Here is a 26,103-nt window from a genome sequence, read left to right on the forward strand (position 1 = left end):
TGTTTCCGTAACCATCGCGAAGTTAAGTGTAGGTTACTGTAATCGACTTGAAACACGCAATTCGTATGCTTTTATTGCGTGCATAATTTAATCAGGCTAATCTTATCATACAACTTAGCAAGCACTCTGACATTTCATACTCTGACATATTTTTCTTTATCACTGACACCACTGTACCAGACAAATCTGATATTTACTTTTCTTTTTTATGTTACAACATATTGTAACTATTGTGACAATATCTTTGCAATGGTTATACCTGATGTGTCTACTGCAAGGCAGATTAAAAAGCAAACAAAACAATATTGCAAACAAACATTAATCTTAATTTGGTAAAGACAGGGGCAGTGGCCAACGTAAGACTTCTTTGAGGGGCGCAATACTATATTTGTTTTTTGAATAAAAACTACTTTGAATTGTTTTGATTTTGCATTGAAAACTAGTAATACTTGAAACCACCAATCCTTTCTGTGAATGATGAAGTTGGAGCGACTAATTGGTAGCAAACAGCATTTCAACTTTATCGAATTGAGATGAAGGCTATGAAAGGTGGTGCTAAAGCCATGAAGTCGCAAAGTGTGCTGTCACCTATAGACATCAATGCCGGCTGCAAGCAAGCTATCGCTCATTTATAATTTTTTATTTGCCATTTTAGCTGCTGGGGCCGAGGGTCAATTTTTTTACTACCCCAGCTTCACGACGTTCCCTGACCACACTGGAAAGCTGGAAGAAATGTTCTAATGAAACGAAGCCTAGTGGATGAGTTTAGCAGTTGGATCTCAGTTGAAACAAACGGGTGCTTTGAAGTCAATTGCTGGAACACCTACTTAGATGGTTGATTGAAGTGGATACATGGGCAGCGTTATCATATCAGGACGATGGCAGTTAAATGAACAAGGTTGGAATTGCTGTAGATAATACGTCGACGTAATTTAAAGAACCCAAACTGTGCCTCTCACCATCAAATCCTTTGAGATGACAATTTGGAGCCTGGAGCTTCCAAACAACATAGGCTTAAATCTGAACAAATTAGCATTAAAGAATACTCGTGTTTTCTTAGTTCCACGTTTCCATGAAACCATTCCAGGTCCTAATATTATTATATATCATAAAGCAGCACTTCAAACAAATATTATAAAGCAGCACTTATCAAACAAATATTATAAAGCAGCACTTCAAAGAAATATTATAAAGCAGCACTTCAAACAAATATTATAAAGCAGCGCTTCAAACAAATATTATGAAGCAGCACTTCAAACAAATATTATAAAGCAGCACTTCAAACAAATATTATAAAGCAGCACTTCAAACAAATATTATAAAGCACCACTTCAAACAAATATTATAAAGCAGCACTTCAAACAAATATTATAAAGCAGCCCTTCAAAGAACAAAAACACGATTCATCAAAAACAAGGAAATGTAATCCAAATTCTTGAAAAAAAAATGCTCTTTTTAATGAACTTATCGTACAAAAACAATTCCTACGGAAATCCTGAACAAATTTGTAACCAACTTAATTACCTCTTTACACACATTAGTGAAAAATTAACTTTAAACATGAACTGAAATTTGAACCTTGATTCATTCATTGGGCCTTCGTGCTAAGAACTAGTAGCCTACATCTCGGCAATGGTTAATCCATCCCTTGCTCTCTTCTCAACACGTCCAAACCAACGTAGACGGTTAATCGAGTCGTAGGACATCCTCTGCTTTTGGCAAGCCAGGTTGGCATATAGAGTGCCTGAGCTGGTGTACTGTTAGGCTACAATCATACCAACAAAGGAAAGGTACGATGCACTGCACCAAAGCTGTAGCTCAGGCCTAGACCTTGGAAAAATATAATGCAAGGTGGATTTTAAATCCTTGTGTTGCCGAAAAAAATTCAGGTTCGGGCAAAACAAACTTTGGTTTGTGTTTTGTTTAATGAATAATAGGTTTATTAAGTATTAAACACTAATACCACGTGCTAATTTCCTGTTTTCGTAACCATTATGATGTTGGCTAAGTGTGAGTTAGGCTACTTCACTTCAAATACGCCATTTGTATTTATTAAAACGTGCATAGTGACTTCGTTACATTTCAAAAATCCAGCAAATTTTTGAAAATGTTCAAAAATCACCCACTTCTGATCTATTAAGCCGTAATCCTGACGGATGAACCCTTTATTTTAACTGAAAACTATTTGATCTTATGCCTTACTAATAGCTCTCAAGTGAAACGTAACTTTTCGATATTTGGCATAATTTTGAGAAGTGCGGGGGCATTAAGAAGCATCACTTACCACCAGGCATTTTGCTTATTTCAGGCAAGCTATACACATCTTTTGAAATTTATCAATGGATCTAGTCTGATAGAAAGAGACTTCAGATTTAATTGTGACGATGACGTCATTACAAGGTCATAAAAAGCCATAATGACGTCATCTTACAATTTGAACTTGAATAATAATGATCTATTAGAAGGCAAAAGATTAGCACATCTTCTTCTTCTTGCGTTTGAGGCCGCCACAGATCACGTTGTTACATCCAGGCTCAGCAGCCAATGGATTGTGTATTCATCGAGCGTTGTTAGGTACACAAGTCTATCTTGTGGTAGGTATACAGGACATTGATAGATAATGTGGTGTGCAGTTTGAAAATCTCAGCCACACACTCAAGATGGTGAATCTCACATTAGTCTGTGATTAGTCACATTAGTCTGTGAGACAAGACAGTAAAATTAGTACATTGCGTTGTTGCTACTTGGCCGGTTATTCGTGTCACATTGCAGGAGATTGAATTGTGTAAATAACAAAGAACACTACATTTTCAAAGAAAATGGCTATCTTACATGAATGAATGTTACAATTGTGCTGCTGCGAATCAACTGTAAATTGATACATAAACTTAACAAAAACAACATGACTTTAAAATGCAATTAATTTGTAAATTAATAAATTCAGATACTGCCAATAGCATTTTCGATCAAACTCTTGTTTCAAAATGCTCAATACTCTTTTTAATTGATAACAAACATAAAAGTTAAAATTGAATAAAACGTAAAAATTTTGAAAAATATTCCTCTACTTAAGACCAGTTTGGTCTCAAACAGTTGGATGTTAGTCTATGAGTTTCGGAGAACACAAGTTAATGACCAAAAAATAAAGTAAATGTTGTTTCACCAGAAGTTGATGTGATGAAAGGCTCTTCTGCTACCCAGCGGCCGTCGAAAGTACAATCTACACGGTTTCAGCAGGCCATTGTAGGTTGAATATGAAATGAATGCCCAAAAAATAGTCAAAAGATTTTTATTGCAGCTCTGAACACTTGCTATGGATAAATGTTAGCACAGAGATGTATACAGTGACTCTCAGTATTTTCTTTCAATCGAATAAAGAGTGTAATGTAATAGTATATTGGTGAGACGACCATTAATAAGGTTGTACTGACATTGAATAAGCCAAGAGGTGCGAACAGAGAAAACAATTAAGGTAACACTGGAAGAAAAAAGAAACCATAATGTAGAAACAGATGTAGAATAAACCTAAATTTACAACAATAGGTTCTATGCTTCACCAATATCGAAATATGTTGAAACGAGCTTCCGGATAAATTGTTTATGTGCAATCTGTAATATTTCTTCCAGAACTATCAACAATTGTCCGTGCAGTTGTATTTGGCTAACTGAACGTGATAGGCTATCAATGATCATGAAAGGAACAGGAAAGTTAGTTTTGCCCCGAACATCCCGCTTGTAACTATATAACTCGTGGCAAGTCGAATATTGTCATAAAGTTAAATACAAAACTATCAACAATGAATAAGTTGGTTGTGTTCGCTTTGCTCTTTGCCGTGCTACTTCTGTCTGCGGATGCAAGAAGAAGAAGAAGGTTTGTAACATTTAATTAAAATTAGTTTCTTTATTAATTTGTTTAAACCCCACATTGCCTAACTACTAAACTATACACAATGAAGTTTGTGGCATTTACATAAAATTATTTTGGTAAAATGCCGTATATGCAGATGGCATTGCTTAATTACTGAACTTCAATTTTTCAGACCGTCTTGCGTGCCACGATGCATGCGGTCAATACGGTGCCGTAGACACGATCGTGATTGTATCATACGACGACGATCCAAATGTTTTCGTAAATGCCGCCGCCGAGGTGATGAAGAATGAGATCTGTTTGACGAGGATGCCCAATATGATGCTGACGCTGCTGAGGGTTATTAACCAACAAATGGTTTTTGTAAGTTTAGAAATAGTGAATGAGTATTTTTGCATATTTATCTGTTCAACTTGTGAATGAACCACAGATATATCTCAAGATATGGCCAGGCTTGTAACAATCTGTAGACTTTTGAAGGTTTGTGCTAACAGTCAAACTAAAAATTTATAAGTAACATTTTACGATCTGTCACTACATCACTACAATGATAATTTTTGAAACTCTTCGTTGCAAAACAATTTGAAACACTTGATCTTACAGACTTTCGCCCATCCATCGCATGTTCGCATTGCTCTTATCTAGTGGTTCGTAACCTTTTTCCTTGTTATAACCAGTACTCGCAACCTTCCTTAGAATGAATAAAGATAGAAGCCACCTATAATTTACAATGTTGCCAGAAAGCCTTGTAAACAAACATGGCTCCATACAACAATTTATAACTGACCTCAATTATTCAACACTTTCGCATCCCATCACAGCACGTCACGAATCCATTTGTAGTGCTTGCACCACTGGTTAAAAAACCACCGCTCCAAGCGCTCACAAAGCACCCAGTGCCAGCGCAGCGAGTACATTATTACCTGAAACCTTCCTTTGCTGAGTGGCAAGTACGAATAAGATTCACGTTTCAATATCCTTAGATGTGATCCAACTTGGCCAATGGACAATACAAGTTGACGGACAATAACTCACTAAATATGAAACAGTTTTAAAACCGCTGCTTGAGATATTTTTTAAAATGTGTAATCATAAAGTCTAACGTGGCTTAAAAGTTCGAACAATGTTTAGTTAGTGAAAGCCTCTAACAAGTTTATCAACTGTACATTTAGAAACTTTAGATCCAACAAGCAATATACTTGATAAATGTTGATAAAATGCTGCAATGTCATAAAATGTTGTTCAATCGTCACAAAAGCATAGATAATAACTACGTCACAATGATGTAACACTGGTCTTTCACATCAATAATATACGTAAAAAGGAAAAAGTTAAGTTTAGATTTACTCTCTCAAGTAAAAAAAAATGGGTTCTTGGAATGCTCAGCATGAGACGAAAAAGCTTCTTGAAAACTTCATCCCACAAGCAACTTCACATACTTGTTGATGCTTTTAAGTATTAATGCAAACTTTGTTAACGAAATTGATCGAATTGTTGTGGATTGTAAATTATTCCATCCGCTAGGTGCCGCCAAGTGTCGTGCAGAACACTCACCTCTCAGCTGCACAACAAGTCCAATTGCAGACCATCAATTAATGGCCTTTTGAAAAAAAACAACATATCTTTAGCTTAAAAATTAACGACAATCTATGTTATTTTTTTCAGAAATTGGAATGACATTGGAAAAGAAGATTCAGAACATGGAAACCATTTTGCGCACTTTGCAATATATGAATATTATGCTGATAATTAATATATATCAGCAAAATATACATGCTAATATTATGCTAATTATGCTAATAAAACTGCTCGAAATTTTTTTTACGAAAACTTCAAACGTACTAATGTACAATTTGTGTTTACAGAAAATAAAATCATGTCATTCACAAAATGTGTCTAGAAAAGTTGAAGATATCGCGAAAAATCTTGTTTATTGGATTGATAAAAAATGTTATATTAGCTAATTGAGATAGGTTATGAAGTGAAAATGTTATCTGAAAATATAAGGAAACCTCAGGCAAAATTTTCGCAGTTCTAGCCTACTGAAAGGGTACAACACACTATAAAAATTTTCGAGAAATAAATTATTGAAGTCCTTTTGTGGTTGTAAATAAAAAACAATTAAAATATAGTGGGCTAACGTAAATCTTAAACAAAACGTCTACACCAATCCAATTTTAACTTGATGAATTTGGATTTGGTTGCATACAAAGTTTACATCTCGATAAAAAAAATATTGCTTCTAGAAATGCCTGAAAAGGAACCAAAACAAGACTGTAACTAATTTGTCAAAATTTTCTGGGGAACAACCCCCCACACCCCCTTTCGTTTTAATTATTTCGACATTAAGTTTTGCATTGCATTGTTCATTTATGCTATAAATTTTACTTTGTTAAAACTCTGGTCCTTTCCCAACTTTTTATGGATTCCCTTCTGCATTGTCGGCATGGTCTATCAACTATTTTATTCTATAATATGTTAAAAATAGTTTACTCGTTGCTGAAATGATAAATGTAAATTTTTCCCCACATAGAAAGAGTGTGCCGCCCTAAAGGCATTCTGGTCCTATTTTTAAGTGCAATCACTAAACATAGAAGCCCATTAGTGGATTTCGGAGAGGTAGGGAAGGGCAAGATGGTGCTTACACGGCCCTGTCTTTGGGTAAACTTTTTTAATAACTTCGGTTCGGCGCTGCATATAAAATGTACGGTGGGAATTATGCAAGAATCTACGCTGAAGTTTATGCTATGTTTCAAAACGGTGGTTTGGTGTTGCGAGTCTGTGATGAGAGTTTTTTCATCTTTCGTCGTTGCAATTGCTGCTATTAGTTTTTTTGAGGCTAACATTGAGATTTTTAATTTTCAATTGATAGTCCGGAGATTGTCGAATGACCAAAACTTATAAATGCCAGAATATCCAAAAAGCTTGTTAGTTGTTACGCCAATCTTAATTTGCAAGAGTTATGGATTAGAAAGGTTGAAAAAAGAAAAGTTGAAAAGCACTGAACTAGAAGATTAATATATAAGCGACGCTTTATAAATTTTGGTAAGGAATTGGAGCTGTTTCGGTGACGACAAAATATATTGCTAATGTTGTGATGTCTATGATGGCTGTCCCTCGTCTACAAGGATGATGGATTTTGTAATGAAAACGCTAACGATGTGTTTTTAAATGGCTAATGAATCCAATCTTAGCTTTAAAAGTTCGGCTACATTTGGGATATTTAAGATCTTACGGGAGAGCCTGTTGAGAGTATAATTGACGTTGTGCATGGGCGCTACATAGCTCTTGATTTACATTACGATGCAATGGGTGAAGAAGAAGAAGAATAGGTGGTAACTTCATAAAGAATCATTGAAAATTATTTGGTTGTCAATCGTTGTGTTGCTCTGATTTTATTTAATCTATTTGGCAACAATGCTATAATTGTTGAATCATGAGTAAATTCTGCTTAGTTTTGTTGGTTTGGTTGATTTAGATATTTTCTGAAGTTTTAATGCAAACCACTGTAAAGCCAAGTTAACTGACCAATGTTAGCATTTGGTTGGTTGGTTTTGAATCTTTATCTTCGAACTGACAAAGCCTTGACAGGTTATTCCTGGTAATTTCGCATACTTGTAGAGGCTCTTGAAGCAGGGCCGGTCACCGAGATTGGCAGAGTGAAGTTTTTCTATTGTTGAAGTGATCTTGCCGGGAAATTATTCCATCCACTAGGTGCCGCTGAATGGAGAGCAGTCCTGAAATGCGTTTCTCAAACGCATACCCCAAGAGTCGAACCAGCGCCGCGTGGTCTTGAGCCGGCCGCGTAGCCACTGAGCTAACGTGGTGGACGATTTCAATTATCCGTAGTAAGTTCCCTTTCCTTGATCAACCAATGTCCATTCAGTTGTTGATTTGCTTTTGAGCGAGATATCAAAGTTTATGATATGAACAGACAAATTAGTTTTGCCTCAAACATCTCGCTTCTAACTATATAGCTCGTGGCAAACCAAACCGAATATCCACCCCGATAGCTCAATTGATTAGTGCGTCACTTCTGGAACGTAGAAGCTTCAAGATCAAGCAGCGCTGGTTCGACTCTCGGGATGTGCGCTTGAGCAACGCACGTTAAGGACTGCTCTCCATTCAGCGGCATCTAATGGATGGAATAGTTTCCCGGCAACAAGACTTCAACAATCGGAAACTTCACTCTGTCAATCTCGGTGACCGGGCCTGCGTCAGTGATTTAAAGCCTCTACAAGTATACAAAAACTGCCAGGATTAAGCTCTGCAAGAAACTTTCCCACTCAGAGGATAAACATTCAATCAATCATTTAATCAAGTTAAATACAAAAATATCAACAATGAATAAGTTGGTTGTGTTTGCTTTGCTCTTTGCCGTGCTACTTCTGTCTGCGGAGGCATTAAGAAGGTTTGTAACTTTTAATTAAAATTAATTTTTTTAATGATTTTTTGTATAAATCGTGGCAAGTCGAATATTGTCATAAAGTTAAATACAACACTATCAACAATGAATAAGTTGGTTGTGTTCGCTTTGCTCTTTGCCGTGCTGCTTCTGTCTGCGGAGGCAACAAGAAGAAGAAGGTTTGCAATGTTTGTTTTATGTCAATCTAATTAAATGATGCGTAATGGTTTTCCGTGAATTTCTATTTTTCCAGGTTGTATTGCAGGAAAGGTGCGATGCAATTACATTGCACCAAAGCTGTAGTTCAGGCCTAGACTTTGGAAGAATATAATGCAAGATCGATTTTAAATCATTGTGCTGCCGAAAAAATTTTGGTTTGGACAAAACAAACTTTGTTTCGTTTGTTTTTATTTAATAAACAAAGCGTTTATTAAGTATAGTAGCCTAAACACTAATACCACGAGCTAATTTTCTGTTTTCGTAACCAATATGATGTTGGCTAAGTGCGAGCTAGGCTACTTCAATTCAAATACGCTATTTGTATTCTTTAATAAAGCGTGCATAAGTGGCTTCGTTACATTTCAAAAATTAAGCAAATAAGATATGAAGCTCAGAAACGTGGCCCAACATCACACTCGCATAGATCACTACCTAGGTTTATTTTTACTCTGATACTGAAAGTATAAATAGTGTCTGAACGGACAGTGTTATCTAATTTAATAATCTGGTAATTGTCCAATATGTACAATGTGCATGCACAGTAGACCAGTTCAAAAATCAGAAATTTTCAATTTTTTGGGCTTCTTGCATTGTTTTCCATGATTTCGACCATGAGAAAACAGAAAATCACAACTATTTTGCTCTTAGATGATGGGATATTCTGCCTCAAGAGGCCTAAACATTTCCATTTTTGTCAAAATCACCCACTTCTGATCCATTAAGCCGTGATCCTGACGGTTGAACCCTTTATTTTAACTGAAAACACTTTGATCCAATGCCTTACTAATAGCTCTCAAGTAAAAATTAACTTTTCAATATTTGGCATAATTTTGAGAAGTGTGGGGGCATTAAGAAGCATCACTTAGCACCAGGCATTTTGCTTATTTCAGGCAACTTATGCACATCTTTTGAAATTTTTCAATGAGTGTTGTCTGATAGAACGAGACTTCAGATTTAATTGTGATGATGACGTCAATATGAGGTCATAAAAAGCCATAATGACGCCATCTTAAAATTTGAACTTTGCACAATAATGATCTATTAGAGGCAAAGATTATCACATTAGTCTGTGAGACAAGACATTAAAATTAGTACATTGCGTTATTGCTACTTAGGCGACTATTCGTGTCAAATCGCAAGAGTTAAAAAGTTGAATTGTGTTAACACTTTGCTCCTCAAAGGGAGGCCAGATTTGGCCCCCCCCTCATATTTCCTTTAATTATTTGAAGCACAGTAACGCCATGCACTTGGTTTTTCTTGACTTTTCCTAAAATTGCCAGGCGGATCTGATGATATTAAATTTGATGCTAAAAGTTGTGTAGTTTTCTTGTAAATTCAAGATTTTGGTGAATTTTTACTATTTCTAGCTAACTTCCAGCAAAGCGTGAAATGGATTACATTGCGATGACAAGCCATAAGCTCATAATTGCTTCGTGTATCGATATGCGCGAGCAGAGAGAAGCATCCTCTTGCTTTCTTTTGTTTGGTTTGACCTCAATAATACAAAGCGCGTTATTTCTTATGCTACAAAGAAAAGCCAGTGATCGCAAAGCTGTTAATTAGAAACAATAATAGCAAGCTTTTTTGCGTTATCAGCTCTACAAAGAAGAATAGCAATCCACGATCAAAATAGTAGGCTATGGAGGCCACAAACTATTCAAAACAGTTGTTTCAAGCAGATAATATTCATTGACGAATAAAAAACGTTACAATAAGAAATCTTCTCTTGGATAAAGACACGAAAACCTGGTTTCGAAATAAACGTTCTATGGAAATGCTCTCATTGACAAAACTTGCAATTGAGGAAATGTATCACTGCAAATGCTTTTGGGAGAAGCCGGAGAAATAGCGTTTTTGCAAACAGTAATTGTGAGATACACTCAAAATTATGAGATAGGCTCCCTTTACACGTAGCAGCTAACTCGATGGCGTCCCTTCACTGCTTTATGTCGCCTACTTGTTGTTATGTCCTGTATTTTTGTTTCACAGTGCACTGTGTTTTGTTCCAAAGAGCGCAAAATAAAGATGATAATGCCTCATCTACATTACAAAATATTTTGTAATGTAGGCCTACAAACAAAATGTACAATGTACACAATGTACATTACAAAATATTTTGTACTGTAGACGAGGCATAAATTTAGGCGTCACATAAGACAAACAACAAATCAGCTTTCTTCATCATTGATTCAACATCTGAATACGTTGCGCCAATGTATAAGAGGCCGGCTATTGTGAAGACCCGCCATTTATAAACGATCCGATTATACCAAAAGTGGGACAAACTAGTGGATCAAAGAATGAATAAATAATGCTGAGAAAACTAAATCTAAGTGACGAACAATACCGATGTCTTCATTTATCTTGGAAAAATGCTGCCTAAACTTATCAACAAAAAATACAGTAAATAACGGCAAGGATCCCGAAAGCAGAATTTGCTCGACTTTGGCATGAATTTAGTCAGACATCTACAGTAATAATTCCACACATGATACATAATAATCAACCTGGTTCAAGGCGATTTGTGTAACAGTTTAGGGGAAGACACTACTTGAAATGATGCACCACACAAAAGATTTTCAATGAAGACTGAGTCTAAAAACCGATGTGGATAGTGCTGCACAATAACTTCAAGTTTAGGACAGAAGAGGCACAAAATATCACGATAAAAATAAAGACCTTGTGGGAAATTTTCGAGAATCATAACACGATGCAAATACCATAAACGCTTAGTTTGCATGCTGCTCTAAGCTGGCCGGCAACCACAAAGGTAGACAATAGCCTACAGGCAGTTTATAATTCGATAACAGCGCAATAAACATTATAAATACGTAAACCGACAATTTTCTTTTACAAACGTTTTACGTCTAATAGTAAATTTTCCCCCAACAATTTTTTGTGAAGCACTTGCAAACCACGGTTTTGTAAAATAATTCATCATTATTATTTTTTACTTCTCGGATATTGTAAAACGTCATCAGCAAAATCACAAAAAAAATTTCATTACTTCAATGTAGTAGGCCTAAGAATTTTTTATAGAATTGTAGCCACGTTGTTTCAACAAAGAAGACATTTTTTAGCAATGTAAAGTTATAGAAAATAATTTGCAATCATGCAAATGGTTGGAAAGAATCTAGGAAGTCTTCTCACAATCTGGCACAAAATGATTATGTTTATTGTATCTCAGTAAAATGTTTTTTTTTGGCCAGAAACATAATCACTGCCTTGCTGACGTTGTCACTTTTACGCGTATTTTTAGTGCTTCAAACAATAAGGACCCAGTCAGCAATCCAGTTCTTTTACATTGATTCAACATTTGTAAACGTTAAATTTATGTAGATTTGCTGACTGTGGGTTATTTCACATTTCCTTTGTTTACGCATGTTCCTCAATTCGCTGTTGCATTATTTCGACGCTGGCTGACTAAAAATGTATTTTCAAATTGATTGACACAATCTTCAATAAAAAGTGAGCTTCGAACTTAGCTTTGTTGATGTAAATGCTGTATTTTTTGTGGATGTAATTTATGAGTCATGTTTATAAACACCCGTAAGCGAAATGACTTATGATGTGGCCTGCATGATATTTGTGTTGCGACTTGACACAAATCCACAATTTCAAAAGCACCTAATTTGAACTTAGAAATTTCAGATTATTTCAACAACTTGTTCAATTATCTTCTTTCTACTAAAAATATTCATTCTACAAACTCAATTGTAGACCTAAAATACACAAACGAAGATGTAAACAGCTATTCAAGCAGGCTAAGGTGTTACTTATGAGAAATTTGGTTCCATAAAACTAGAAGCTAGCCATGAGTTTCGGAATGCATTAGTTTAGGATAAAAATGTAAGACAACAAACGCAGTTTTGTTTTTTCAAATTCGTGTAACAATATTACTCTGATTGTAACTATTTTAGAATCAGTGAGTAGCTTACAATAAGATTTGCTCGCAAGTCGTAAATTCTAATCAATGCAATGATTCGGCACACCGCACACACACTTCGTGCGTTCGATCGAGCTCTTTGTTATTTAGAAGTTTGCATGAAATCGGATTAGCACGGTAATTAAATAGCGGCGAGTTAAATCAAAATTGTCGTTTTTGGGTACCTTTGCAAAAATTGAAATATCAAGTTTAACATATAAAATTTTAAAATAATGAGTTTTCAAACTTATAGACAAATGATTTGTTTTCACACCAGTGCAACTTCTGTTGAAATAGCATCAGCGGATAACTCGTAACAGCTGATTGAATTTGATCCAAAAACGGCCCCCCCTTGAGCAGTTAACTTCCAAAAAAACGTTGAAAAGCAAAGGGTTAATAATAAAGAACACTACACTTTCAAAGAAAATAGCTATCATACACGAATGAATATTAAAAAGATGCTGCTGCGCACCTACTGCAAATGGTTACCGTATTTACTTGATTGTAAGCCGCGGCTTATAAAGTTTTTTTTTCCATCATGATTGCGGCTTAAATTCAAGGGCAGCTTACAATCAAAGGCGGCTTACATTTTTTCTTTTTGCCTTTTTCCTTGTCGACTTTGCCATAGATGTTTTGCCGTACTGCGTTGTCTGATGCCGACAATGTGAAGTTGTGACGTGCATTTTAAATTGTCACATACATTTATGACGTGCATTCGAAAGAAAAAAAGGAGTTGTCAGTTTTATTTATGGTACTTAACAGTAAACAGTTTCAGCTTTGCGTGTAAACAGTATTTGCGGTTTACATTCAAGGGCGGCTAACATTAAATTTTTAACACTATCACATGCGGCTTACAATCAAGGGCGGCTTACAATCAAGCGCGGCTTACAATCAAGTAAATACGGTACATAAACTTAACAAAAATAAGCATTATTTTAAATGTAATTAATTTGTAAATTAGAAAATTCAAAAAATGCCAAAAGTAGTTTCAAGCAAACTCTTGCTTCAAAATGTTCAATACTCTTTTAAGTGATGGCGAACACAAAAACTAAAAATGAATAAAAAGTAAAGATTTGGAAAAATATTCTGCTACTTTAAGACCAGTTTGGTGTCAAACAGCTGGATGTTAGTCTATGAGTTTCGGAAAACATAGGTTAATGACAAAGAATTAAAGTGAATGTTGTTTCATCAGAGGTTGGTGTGATGACAGGTTCTACTGCTACCCAGCGGCCGTCGAAAGTACAATCTATATACGGTTTCAGCAGGCCATTGTAGGGTAAAAATGAAATTAATTCACAAAAAGTAGTCAAAAGATTTTTATTACAGCTCTGAACACTTGTTATGGATGAACGTTAGCATAAAGATGTATATAGTAAACCTTAGTATTTTCTTTCAATCGAATAAAGAGTGTAACAGTATATAGGTGATACCATTAATTAGGTTTTGCTGACACTGAATAAGCCAAGAGGTGCGAACAGAGAAAACAATTAAGGAAACACTGGCCGAACAAAGAAACCATAATGTAGAAACATGTAGAATAAACCTAAATTTACAACATTAGGTTCTATGCTTCACCAATATCAAAAAATGTTGAAACGAGCTTCAAGATAAATTGTTCATCTTCAATCTTTAATATTTCCTGCAGAACTATCAACAATTGTCCGCGCAGTTGTTGTTTATCAATGATCGTGATATCGTGTTCCTATCGTGATATGTGATTCGTGATATCGATATCGTGATCGTGAACGAGATATCAATGATAGTGACAGGAACAGGACAGTTAGTTTTGCCCGAACATTCCGCTTCTAACTATATAACTCGTGGCAAACCGAGCAGGCTATTGTTATAAGTTAAATACAAAACTATCAACAATGAATAAGTTGGTTGTGTTCGCTTTGCTCTTTGCCGTGCTACTTCTGTCTGCGGATGCATTAACAAGAAGAAGAAGGTTTGTAACATTTAACTAAAATTAGTTTCTGTATTAATTTGTTTAAACGCCACATTACCTAATTACTAGGGCAACTAAAAGTCAATAAAGTCAAAATTTTTCTGCCTTGTTCAAAGTTTATAAAACGTCCATAAACAAAATTTCAGGCTGACACGAAGAGAGGTTTCAAAGTTTTTAGATTAGGTAAAAAATGTCAAATTTCATGATTAGGTCACAATTTTCTTTTAACTTAGTTTTTCTTCTCTCTATTGATATTTTATTAAAACTACACAGATACTGATTTTTTGTTGCAATTTCTGTTGCTATTCTGACGTAATAATCCATTTGTTGCAATTTCTGAGGTAATAATCTTGTTTCGCCGACTACTGACGATTGAATATTAAGTAGGCTAGGCGTGGAAGGCATGTAACGTGGTCTTTGTTCTTGGTTAGGTGAATTCTCAAACCACAGTCTCTATATTACTAGTCTGGAAGGCTAACGAAAAAGGCAGTTGTCGTCGCTCGTGAAACAGCGCTCCTAGTGGTGGTAGGGTATGTTATGAAAGCAAAGCACCAAAGGTATGCAAATACAGGCATATTGTCTACTATCAATGGTGAAATTGTGAAAGAGATTGTGGTTGCAGACTTGTTTTTAACTAATGTAGAATATTTAGGATGTTAGTTCCAGTATTTATCTGGAAAAATTCGTTTGGTTTACTTTTCTGAGGCTTAGGTTAGCATGACTACAAGTAGTTAAAAGATGATGTGAGTTCAAATTATTAAGGAATTGAATTTTGGCTTCTTCAGCAGAAGACCAAAACATAGGTTGTTGAAAGGCTGGTTAGTAAATAAACTTTTCTGCCAGGAATATTAGGCACTGGTTATAGTTTAAAGAAAGGCACTTGTTGCCAATGGAAGTTGACCTAGACTCAAGATTAAACAGTAGGCTATTTTTGTCTATTAATAATAATATTTATTTGCATCAGACAAAGCTGTCCATATCCAAAACAACGAAATAATACACAAACTGCAAATGCACAAAATCTCACTAAATATGCTATCAACTGTTACAAGTTTACAGACAATAGTACGGTAGTGTTACAAGTTAGAAGAACTGAAAGTATTCAGAACGATAAAAACAATCAGATGACATGGCAGCCATCAAAACTAGACAATAGCATACATAGAATTATTATAATGAAGACGGTAATTTGATTTATGATGGCAGTCGGACCTCATCAAGGAGGCAACAATAGAGTTAGACGAAACTTCACATCTTCCAACAAAAGAAAAAACATATTTCCGAAGTAATGCATCAAATGTTATAATGTTGCACAAGACTTGATGTTCACGTACGCTATATAGTGTTTAGGCAAATTGTGTATAATTCTAAATGCATTATTGAAGGCAACACGCAGGCGATTAATGTCACGTTGATGATAATTTTCCCACAGATGACATGCATACATTGGAGTACAATATGAACGGAATAGAACATTTTTAATATCACTGGAGCACTTGTAAAATTTTGATTTTAATTTGTTGGCAGAACAGTAGATTGATCGCACTTGTCTATTTATATCTTTGTCATCACACATTGCTGTGTCAAGAAAAACACCCAAATATTTGACACTGTCTACGAATTTGATCGCACTTCCATTGAGCCGTACAATTGGATTCAAATTGAACTTTAAGTGATTGGTTTGGAAGTACATAGCAAATGACTTTTTGCAGTTAAAAATGACATCGTTAGAAAGCGCATAATCTTCACACACATTCAAGATACTCTGCAGACCATGTACACTTGGAGAAATACAACAAATATCATCAGCAAACATGAGATGATTGACAAGTGTATTGCCTATGTAACAGCCTGCCTTGGTTTTGCTTAACACAGTCGATAGATCATCCATATACACAGCAAATAAGTAAGGACTGAGGACACCATCCTGTTTGACACCATTGCTGACAGAAAAAGACTGTGAGTAATGACAACCCCAGCGTATGTACATCCGCTGATGGGTATACCAATAAACAATTAGACGAACAAGGCAAATCGGCACTCCTCGTTGAATTAATTTCTTGAATAGGAGGTTGTGGTTTACCCTATCAAATGCTTTCGAAGCATCTACAAATACAGAGAAAACAGGACTTCCACGTTTTCTGTAGTAAGACACAGCTTGCTTAAGTACAAAAATGCACATACCTGTGCTATGCTTAGGTTTAAAGCCAAATTGATTATCATTTGTTGTGAGATAGTCATTAATGAAAAAAAGTACAACATGCTCAAATAGTTTAGAAATGACCGTAGCAAGAGCAATAGTTCTGTAGTTTGCAATGTCTCTTACGTCACCAGATTTGTTTCTAACAATGGGAACTAATTCGGTTTTAAGACAAACATTTGGCACATACCCATGAACAAGGCACATATTAAAAAATGATGAAAGATGTACACTGATACTGGAATCTGCATAAGCAATGTGCTCAGAAGATATTTTATCACAACCAACAGAGCAATTTAATGGTAATTTATGAAGCAAAGAAGAAACTGTGTCAGCAGAGGTCAGAAATTGGCTAGTATTGTGATAGCCATGTACAGTGTTTTTTTTAAGGTGTTTTGGGGGACCGAAACGGTCCCCCAAATTTCTCCAGCGGTTTCCCAAAATTTGGACTTGCAACTACAGTAGAAAAGTAATGGTTGTTTCTCGCTATGTCTTGTCGATAATACGAATATATCCTACGATCAATAGTTCACGTCCGGAAAAAAGAATAAGTGGAGGTACAGCTAACAGCTGAATCAAAGAGTCATTCACAAAAGAAGTGCACCTTCGATACTCGTCAATGTTTATTTCTGATTTATGGCGCATAATGATCAGTTTTTACGTGTGGAAACATAACAAGCAGAAGCCAACAAGCACACTTTGTTTGATTGTGCAGCAAACTTGTTTGGCGGCCGTGTTGGGCAGGCTGTTTGGTCGCTTAAAACTTGCGGTCTCTTAAAACTACTTAGCGGTCACCCAAACCAAACCTTAAAAAAAACCCTGGCCATGTATATCATTTAAGTGAGATGAAACAAATTCTTCATTGACAACTTTTTTACCAGTCGAGTTTAGCAATTGATTAAAGTGACACATCCACATGTTCGAAATGTTTTTACTTCCAACAGCACTTCCGACAGAGGTAGGTAATGAACATCTTTGTGATCCAGACTGTCTAATTTTATCCCAAAATGTTTTAAACGAGGAGTCAGCATGAAATGCTTTGGCAATGGCATCTGCTTCATGCTGATCTCTGTTACTTTTGCACTTTCGTAAAGAAGATTTGAATATTTTACGAGTAGCACACATGGCCTTGCGTATGCTGCCAGTTTTAGGTTTGCCACCTTCAACCCAGTTCAGGTACTTAGCTCTGGCTTGCTTGTGGAGGGACTTGACAGTACTGTTCCAACCAGGAGTTGAATAAGTAGATATTTTCTTGTTTTTAACTAAAAGAACTTTTCTTGAGGCATCTAGGAGAACCTCTACGATACTGTCATAAAACTTGTCAATCTCCTTTAAATGAGATTTATCACAGCAGAGAAAGTTTTTACATATGACGGAATCAGCTTGCAAAGAGATATGAGCTAACCTGTGTTTGGTTTCTTGAGCATAGCGTTCTAATTGCTGCTGAGATGCTGCTTTCCAAGAGAAAGTACTTGAATTGGTATATTTGGGATCAATAAAATCCAATTTTGGAAGCGACTTACAGTTGAAATTAACCGATAAGGGTCGATGGTCAGATATAATATAGTCATTGAGGACTTCTACCTTACAGATGGATTGGTGTAGAGCGGTGGAAGTGACACAATGGTCAATCCAGCTACATGTCCCATGAGCATCACTGATGTAGGTAAATGATTCAGCAGGTAACAGGGCCATGTCTGAAATAATCAGGTCCTGGTCTGCACAGAAGCTTTTGAACATGCTTCCAAACATGTTTTTGTCACTTGCATTAAAGTCACCTAGGATACAAGTGTTGTTGCTTGAGCAGTCAAAAAGCATACTTTCTAATTTACCCAAGTATTCTAAGTATTTGTCCTCATTGTTATCACAGCAGTCTATAAATAGTCTATAAAAAGTCTATAAATATATATATATATATATGTACACTGTACAGGTTATTAATACTGAAGAATTTTTAAAAGAAATTAATTACATTATGTAAATCTAGATAAGGTTATATCAGACATGTGCAAATTATGATGCACTGGTCAAATCTATACTTAACACAATCAACAATTTTGCTGTTCATTAAGAATATGTGAATTACAGTCAAAAAATTCTCCCATTCTTGTGGCTAGTTTTCTAGGTTAGGCCCAATAAGTTTATTCTAACTTGCCATTGAATATTTATTGTTTGTCAGTTTACACTACAGACTGCAGATGTACTGGCAAAAAACTTGTTTGTTTACTACTGATAAAAATATAAAGTTACGTATGTCATCTCCTTTCTTGTTCCACTTAAGATATTTTGCACCAAAATGAAGAAGTGCATTTGACATGACACATTTGTAGCCCATATATTATGAGTTCTTATTCATTACCGTAACCATGATTGATTTTGAGCCAATTCCACTAAAAATATGCTTGTGATAATTCTCGTAAGCACATACATACGGTAAGCAAAATAACTATGTTTGAATTAAACACCGATGGGCTATGGTATTGGTAACTTACTTTTGAATGCAAACAGCTAGCTTCATAGAAAAGGAAATACAGCACTTCTATATTTCAGATATGTCACATTTAGCATGTTACTCGTGGGCCACTCATGATATAGAAAACAATTTATATGCATAATACAAATAGAGAATGTTCATAAATACAGTATATGTTTATTACAATACAGCAATAAGTGTACAGAAAGGTTTTTTATTATATTGTTTTAAAAAGTCATTAAAATGTTGTCACAATGTTTGGAGGCTCTTCAAGACATGAGTGAAGAAGAACTTATCGTACAATATTTTTGATGAGGTATGTTTAACTACACTTAATACTTTTGCAGCTTACTCGTTAACAATTCTCCGCAACAGCATTATCTGTTAACCGGGTTATTGTGATTATTCTTGTATTTTTTGTTTTTGTCTTTTTGCATGTATGATAATTAATATGGACTTATTGGTCTGATGCAAATAAATAGTAATAATAATATTATCAATATCAAATTTGGAAATGTAGCCAATGAAATACATAACTGCAGGTTGAAAAAGTTAGCTTTCGAAAGCATAATATGCAATATACACCATTATGATGGTGCTACTTTAGAAGTGCATTAATTTAATAATTCCGTAGCTACTACACTGTTAATCAAAAGGGTGGAAACCTTGGGATGGAAATTTCCATGGGTGGAAATCTCTCGCGGCAAGGGTGGAAAGCGAAAAGAATGGTGGATATTTCCACCGTTTAGTATTCAATCCACCCTAAACTGTGGAAATACACACGCTGTTAACAACGAGGGTGGATAGGCTGAGTTGGAAATTATTGAGGGTGGTTATTTCTCGCGGCAAGGGTGGAATGAAGGAAAGGGTGGATTGTTCCACCCATCTGAAATTTGTTCACATCACAAAATAGAGACAATTAACGTATAGCATCAGTAGCTTTGCGGTAATCATTCTTTTTTTTAATTTAAATTAAATTTTAATGCAACGTTATATGATTTCTTGCGAATATGAATAATTTGGAATAATTTTTTTTGCAAATTAAGCTTGATAGAGTTCCTATTTCTATTAGCGTTCAGCGTTCCTAGCAATTGAATTTGAACCACGAATCTATCGGAAAATATTCTAACTTATTTTTCATGTGTAGGGTACGATCATATTTTGTCGGTGGTTCAGGTTTTTGACGATGCTGACTGCACGTTTGGCTCACCATCGGAAACAACAAACACAGTGATGCAAAACAATATAAGGATTGTGAATTTATGTAAATATCGAATGACTAACTTTGAACTTACAGAATCAAGACCAAAACAAATATTGATTGCCAAAGCCTATTGCTCACCATCCCTATGAAAAACCATGTTGTGCTGACACATAAAGTGTTCCGTGGCTCAAAGAAGGTTGAAAAACACTTGTGCAAGGAACACTTTTCACGCAACCTGGCGGATTGGGAGGTAGAAATACAACGAAAAAATACAGCAACACGGAATTTTTGCGATAAACAAACGGTCTGAATTATAGAGTGGACATTTCCACTTCAAGCAAAAGGAATAAGGTAAAAAATAGGACAATCCTAAAGGGTGGAGCACCGGTGGCTCAGTGGTTATCGCCTTCGGCTCTGGTGCTGGTAGCCCTGGGTTCGATTCCAGGTCGGGTCATACCAAAGACTTCAAAAATAGTACCGATTGTGTTCTTTCTTGCATAAGGCAGTGAGGATAAATCGGGTAATAATCTAGTGACATATCATCCTCTTCCAATCTGCCTTGAGCCAGCATGGAAGCAGTACGGCTCATAAAATCACATGGAACCCTGTCAAGTAACCCATGTTGATGCGCAATCTGCTGCAAGCGGAGATAGAGAATGATTATTAAAGGGTGGAAATTTAGACACCCTGAGAGTGGATGCTGCTGAGGTGGAAATTTCCACCTCAAATGAAGGGTGGAATTTTACAGCTTTTGTGATGGAAATATCCACCCTATAAGTGTATAGGGTGGGTGGAAGTTTCCACAGTTTAGGGTGGATTTTGTTGGGGGTGGAAATCTCCACCATTGGTCAAGGGTGGAAATATCCACCATTTTTGGTGGAACGATCCACCCTACAAACGCATAGGGTGGAAAACAGAGACCACCCCTAGGGGTGGAAATTTATACACCTTTCACTTAACAGTGTAGCTATATTTACATTTTGAGGTACCGGTAATGAACCTTCTTTGGGTGCCAATTTTTGCATACTATCTATAGCAATTGAATGTGACTTATTTTACACAAAACATATGCATTACATTACTGGTACGGTATGCTAAAAGAACTGTGGCATCAAATGGTCACCCAAGTTCGGAGACATTAATGGCACTTGCTGAAGATGATGCATTACTGAATTTATTTGTATTTTACAGTTGAATGAAGATTTGGAAGGTGGAAATTCGCCTATGACGGGGATATTTCCTTCGAAAAGTGGGGTATTACACCGACATATTGCGCGCAATGAAATTAACAGCCTTAATCTGCCTAATGCATATCATGACTATCGTGAAGAAAGCTTATTGCCAGACTTGGACTGTGCAAGGTATACAGCAATCCATACAGAAACCCTCTACAAAGGCGCTTTTGAAGAACTTTTCTAGACCCTTACTATGTTAACGTGTATTGTTTTCGCTGCGATGGTCAGAAATAAAAAAAAACTGAACTTAAGTGCTGTATGTGTATGAGAAGTCATATTTTTTGCCACTACAAGACTTCTTACATGGTAGAAACAAAACAGCTAAACAATCGCATAAGCTGAACAGTGCACTACGTAGCACTCTGAAAAGTATAAGCAATTCTAAAAGCAAACATTGAAGGAGAATTCCTGTTGTATTTTGTCGTCCGTTTTTGATTTGTACAATAAACATCATAGCAAACTTTCATCGTATGCTTTTCAAGCTGATTTCATAGCACATTACTTTGAAGAATAAAATAGGCTTTCTATTAACACCGTAACTTAAATAAGGCGCGGTATGCCGGAGTAGTTAGTCTAATGTTCACTCTCGACATTAGATCCCTTTACTGCAGAGTACTTTACCATATCTAAAGTTTTGGCGGTAGCCTAGTGCTAAACATTCGAACTGTAGGCGCGGTATCACATTCAACTCTTTGACGTTGTCGACCGAAGTAGTGTTCTGCACCAGCAGCAAACGTTTCTCAAATTATTGCTGGTAAGGACAGGCATCTGAAGCTTTACTTAGTAGCATCTTCTCTCTATTGACATCCCCAACTAAACCTGAAAATCAATGACCTATATCATAAATAACATTTAACAATGCATGTTACAATTAGCACACATGTTCATCACTAATCAACTATACACAGGGATCATGCCAGATTAGTGAATCTTCTCAATATACGAGTACATTAGCAGTGAGCACCATATGCTTATTGCTTAAATTAAAAAAAAAGAAACATTATATGTGTGACACATTACGTGATTCACTAGGCATAAGCTCTTAATGTTTACTAATGTCAACCATCATGACATACAACATATAATTACACTATTTATGTTGATCTTACCCGATGAAACTGTTTTTCCCACTGTGCTGTTGAAACAGAAAACCTTTTGTTTTCACCACTTGGAACTTTGTACAAACAAAATCCCATATTTGTAGTGCTGTTATACATTATGGTAAACAGCAGTTTATTCCACCACATTTACGCTTAACTTGTGACACTATCAATTTAAATAAACATAACTAAGACAATAAGTAGACTAATTGACCTTCAAAAAATGACATGCTTAAGCTAATAAAGAATAAGAAATTACAACACAAAGGAATTTTTGGGAGTGACTATTTTGAGTGCCATTGATTGAAACATATCAACTTTTTGTTGTATCACTAAATAAAACAACTTTATACACTTTTTTATAATAAGTGTCAACTGAATTATTTGATCAATCTATGTTTTTGGAAATGATGCTGGCTACCTCATAAACATTGGTCGTGAAAAACAAGTGAAAAACACGAGAAATTCTGAGGAAACTCGTGTAATACACGTATATTTCTCGTGTTTTTACGAGCCAATGTTTATGGGGTAAGTAGCATCTGCCAATTACGGTACTAAGTTCAAGCCTACTTCAGCTTAAAGCTTCCACAAATATTTAGTAATTAAACCCTTCAATTATTAAGCTGCTGTATATACAGTACTTCCCAAGTAGCAAAGATTGGCGTCTAGCCAGCTACACGCTAGCGAAGTTATTGGCGATGCGCCGGCGATAATCGCCAGCCAGCCGCCACCGATCTGCTCATCGTTTAACCGGCGTAACGCTGACGAAAATCGACAATAAAGTCAGCGGCGCGTAAGCGCCCCGAACTTGAAAGTCGCTCAAGTCAGTTAACGGTGCGCTGTCTGTACGTCAACGAATTTCGCTAAACTTACTGGCACGTTTTTCTGGCTGCGCGCGCTGTCGCTTGGCTGATGAATGCCGCCCTGCTGAAGCCCTTTTTTTCGGCCACCATCAGCAGCTGTTGTTTTGCGAAATTACCAAAACAAAACAGTAAAACCATCAGTTAAACTACCATTCAACGTTTTATAGGCAGAGAAAACTTTTTCTCGAACCGTAGAAAATTTCATTGTCAGATCACCGCTTCAATGCGTGATGGAAATCTACAGATAAATCTGCATCAGGCATTGCAGAGTGCAAAAAACAGTGTTGCAGAACGCGTTTTCGAATATTAAATTCTCATCAGTGCAACTACGTTTATGAACGCAATAACAACGGTTAAATTTAAACTCAATACAATACATTACAAACATTATAAGGACATATTCTCAGTGTTCAATTGAATATTAATAAATCCAGAGACATCAGAAAATCACTTCCCGCAAAACAGAAAAAGTTTTGGAAGCATTTTGTGTATTAATTGTCTTTTTGTGATTAAAACGAGACGCAATTCAAGAATGTAAAACAACGAAAACAATGAAGATTTTTAATACATAGTCTTCCCACAGCTCCATTTTCGTGATAGCCTACAATGCTAAAAAATGATTCAGTAATTAATGAGTGGCGGTTTTTACGATCATTTGTAATACAAATAACAAAACAATTTACACGTCCAAGCCATGTGAGAGCAAAGCTAGACTATAAACATGAGGTTATTTAATAAAAGCCCAACAGCTGTTAAGTGAATTTTGACAGTTATCGGGCAAACAATAATTTTTAAGGAAGAAATTCTATTAAAAAAAACTTTCTTGGTTTTCGAAACTACAATGGGTGTGATTCAAATTTTTGCTTGCAAGATTTACCCTACGGTAAGGGTAAGTAAAGTTTACTCCCGATTAGAAACCAATTGTGTACTACAACTACACTATCATAACTATAGTTATATAACTATAAGTGCATATAGTTATATTTACTTATATGTCGTTATATATGACTATATATAGTAATATATATATATAACTAGTTTCGAAAACCAAGAAAGTTTTTTTAAATAGAATTTCTTCCTTAAAAATTATTGTTTGCGCGAAAACTGTCAAAATTCACTTAACAGCTGTGGGGTTTTTACAAATAAGCAATAAGCCTACATCGTAGGTATTCCAATACGTCAAAATCACAGCACTGGAAGAAAATACACAGCAACATCAAGAACACTTATTGCTTCCACTGTACTCTATGATGTAATAAAGAAAGACATAGCCAGCAAAAAAATTCAAATTAATAAGTTTTTTGTGCTATCTGGCTTTGAGGGTTGCCAGCACGGCAACCACAATTATGGGGAAGAGCCGCCTGAACGACGACCACAACGCATTTTCGTTTGCACATTTGTTGTGGCTGTCATGCTGGCAACCTTCAAAGCCAGATAACACAAAATTCAAACCCTCATAACATAGTCTACCATTGCATGAAAAAAACGTAAACTCACGTAGGATACATGCACTATATCAACAATCATGAGTGATTATTGCGTTTCGACATCCATTAGGTAAATATGAAAAAAACTGGGAACAGGTCGTTTTGACGCCAAAGAGCTTGGGTTCGGGGCATGGTTCGGGGAAATGTTAGGGATTAGGACTGGCGGAAAAACACCCCTCCGAAAACACGTTTGAATAACAACAGTAAACATATTAAAAGTGAACACTAAAAGGTCAACAAACAAAAAACAGGTAGCGTTCATGTAGGCCATTGTCGGAATTTTTATTTGCGCCGGAAGTTTTGTTTGCCCGTTTTTTTTTTTTTTTTTGTTTCTGTCACCAGCCGCCTTCAAATATTGCTTCATTGCAGATTCGATATCTTTGTCCGTCGCCTTGGCTTGCCTTCGAATCACATCTGTAATAATACAAAATGAGCTCTCTGTGAAAACAATTTCGCTCACAACAACGTAATTACACTACTACCTCATTATTAGGGATCGAACCGATGGCAAGTGTCCTTAATCTGGACATGAGCGGGGTTCTCTACAATTAAATGTACTGTATATTGGTATAAACCTCCAATGCAAGACGGGTAGTAATATAAAAAATACGTCAAAAAATTGTAATTAGGGAACGTTCAAATATTACGTAACGCCTTCGACGGGGGGGTTATGCAAAGCGTTACGTTAGCGTCATATTGGAAGGAGGAGGTTCAAGCCAAACGTTACGTAACGCTTTCGATAATATAAGTGATATATACAGTATAATATACCGGTAATTCATCAGTGATAAACTCAGCATTATCAAAACATCTTTTGTGATAAGGTGCTGCCGAAACCCGTGTTTTATCCTGCAACAACAACCACGCATGTGATATTGGAAAGGGAGGGCTAAATAGTAGAAGCTGATCTAATACTGGACCTTGTCACATTTTAACCTTTATATTACAGAAAAATATTCCATTCCTAATAAAACTTCCAATTTGTTAATCCTCAGTTGATTTGATTTATATTTAACTTACATTCATAAAAACAAAGAGGCCTGGCATTTTCCACCATCCTTCTGTAGTATGCATGGTGTTAGCATTAGCAGCACTTATTAGCCTACTGACGATAGCTCGTAAAACTACTTAAATATACAATTATATAAATACAAACTTACCAAATAACACTTTTTT

General features: G+C 35.9%; 1 long non-coding RNA gene across 2 annotated transcripts in view; it reads left to right on the forward strand.

The window, feature by feature from the left end:
* LOC145785971 (uncharacterized) overlaps window positions 1-26,103 on the forward strand; it is a 167,884-nt gene that overhangs the window by 125,000 nt on the left and 16,781 nt on the right. The window contains exons 2-3 of one of the 2 annotated variants that reach the window (XR_014291229.1): window positions 4,041-4,231; window positions 5,534-5,582. This is a non-coding gene — a long non-coding RNA (uncharacterized LOC145785971). Of the gene's footprint in view, window positions 1-4,040; window positions 4,232-5,533; window positions 5,583-26,103 lie in introns of those variants that run through there. The other variant, XR_014291228.1, reaches the window with a different exon arrangement.

Source organism: Aplidium turbinatum, chromosome 16 (assembly GCF_918807975.1).
Source record: "Aplidium turbinatum chromosome 16, kaAplTurb1.1, whole genome shotgun sequence".
Taxonomy (NCBI): domain Eukaryota; kingdom Metazoa; phylum Chordata; class Ascidiacea; order Aplousobranchia; family Polyclinidae; genus Aplidium; species Aplidium turbinatum.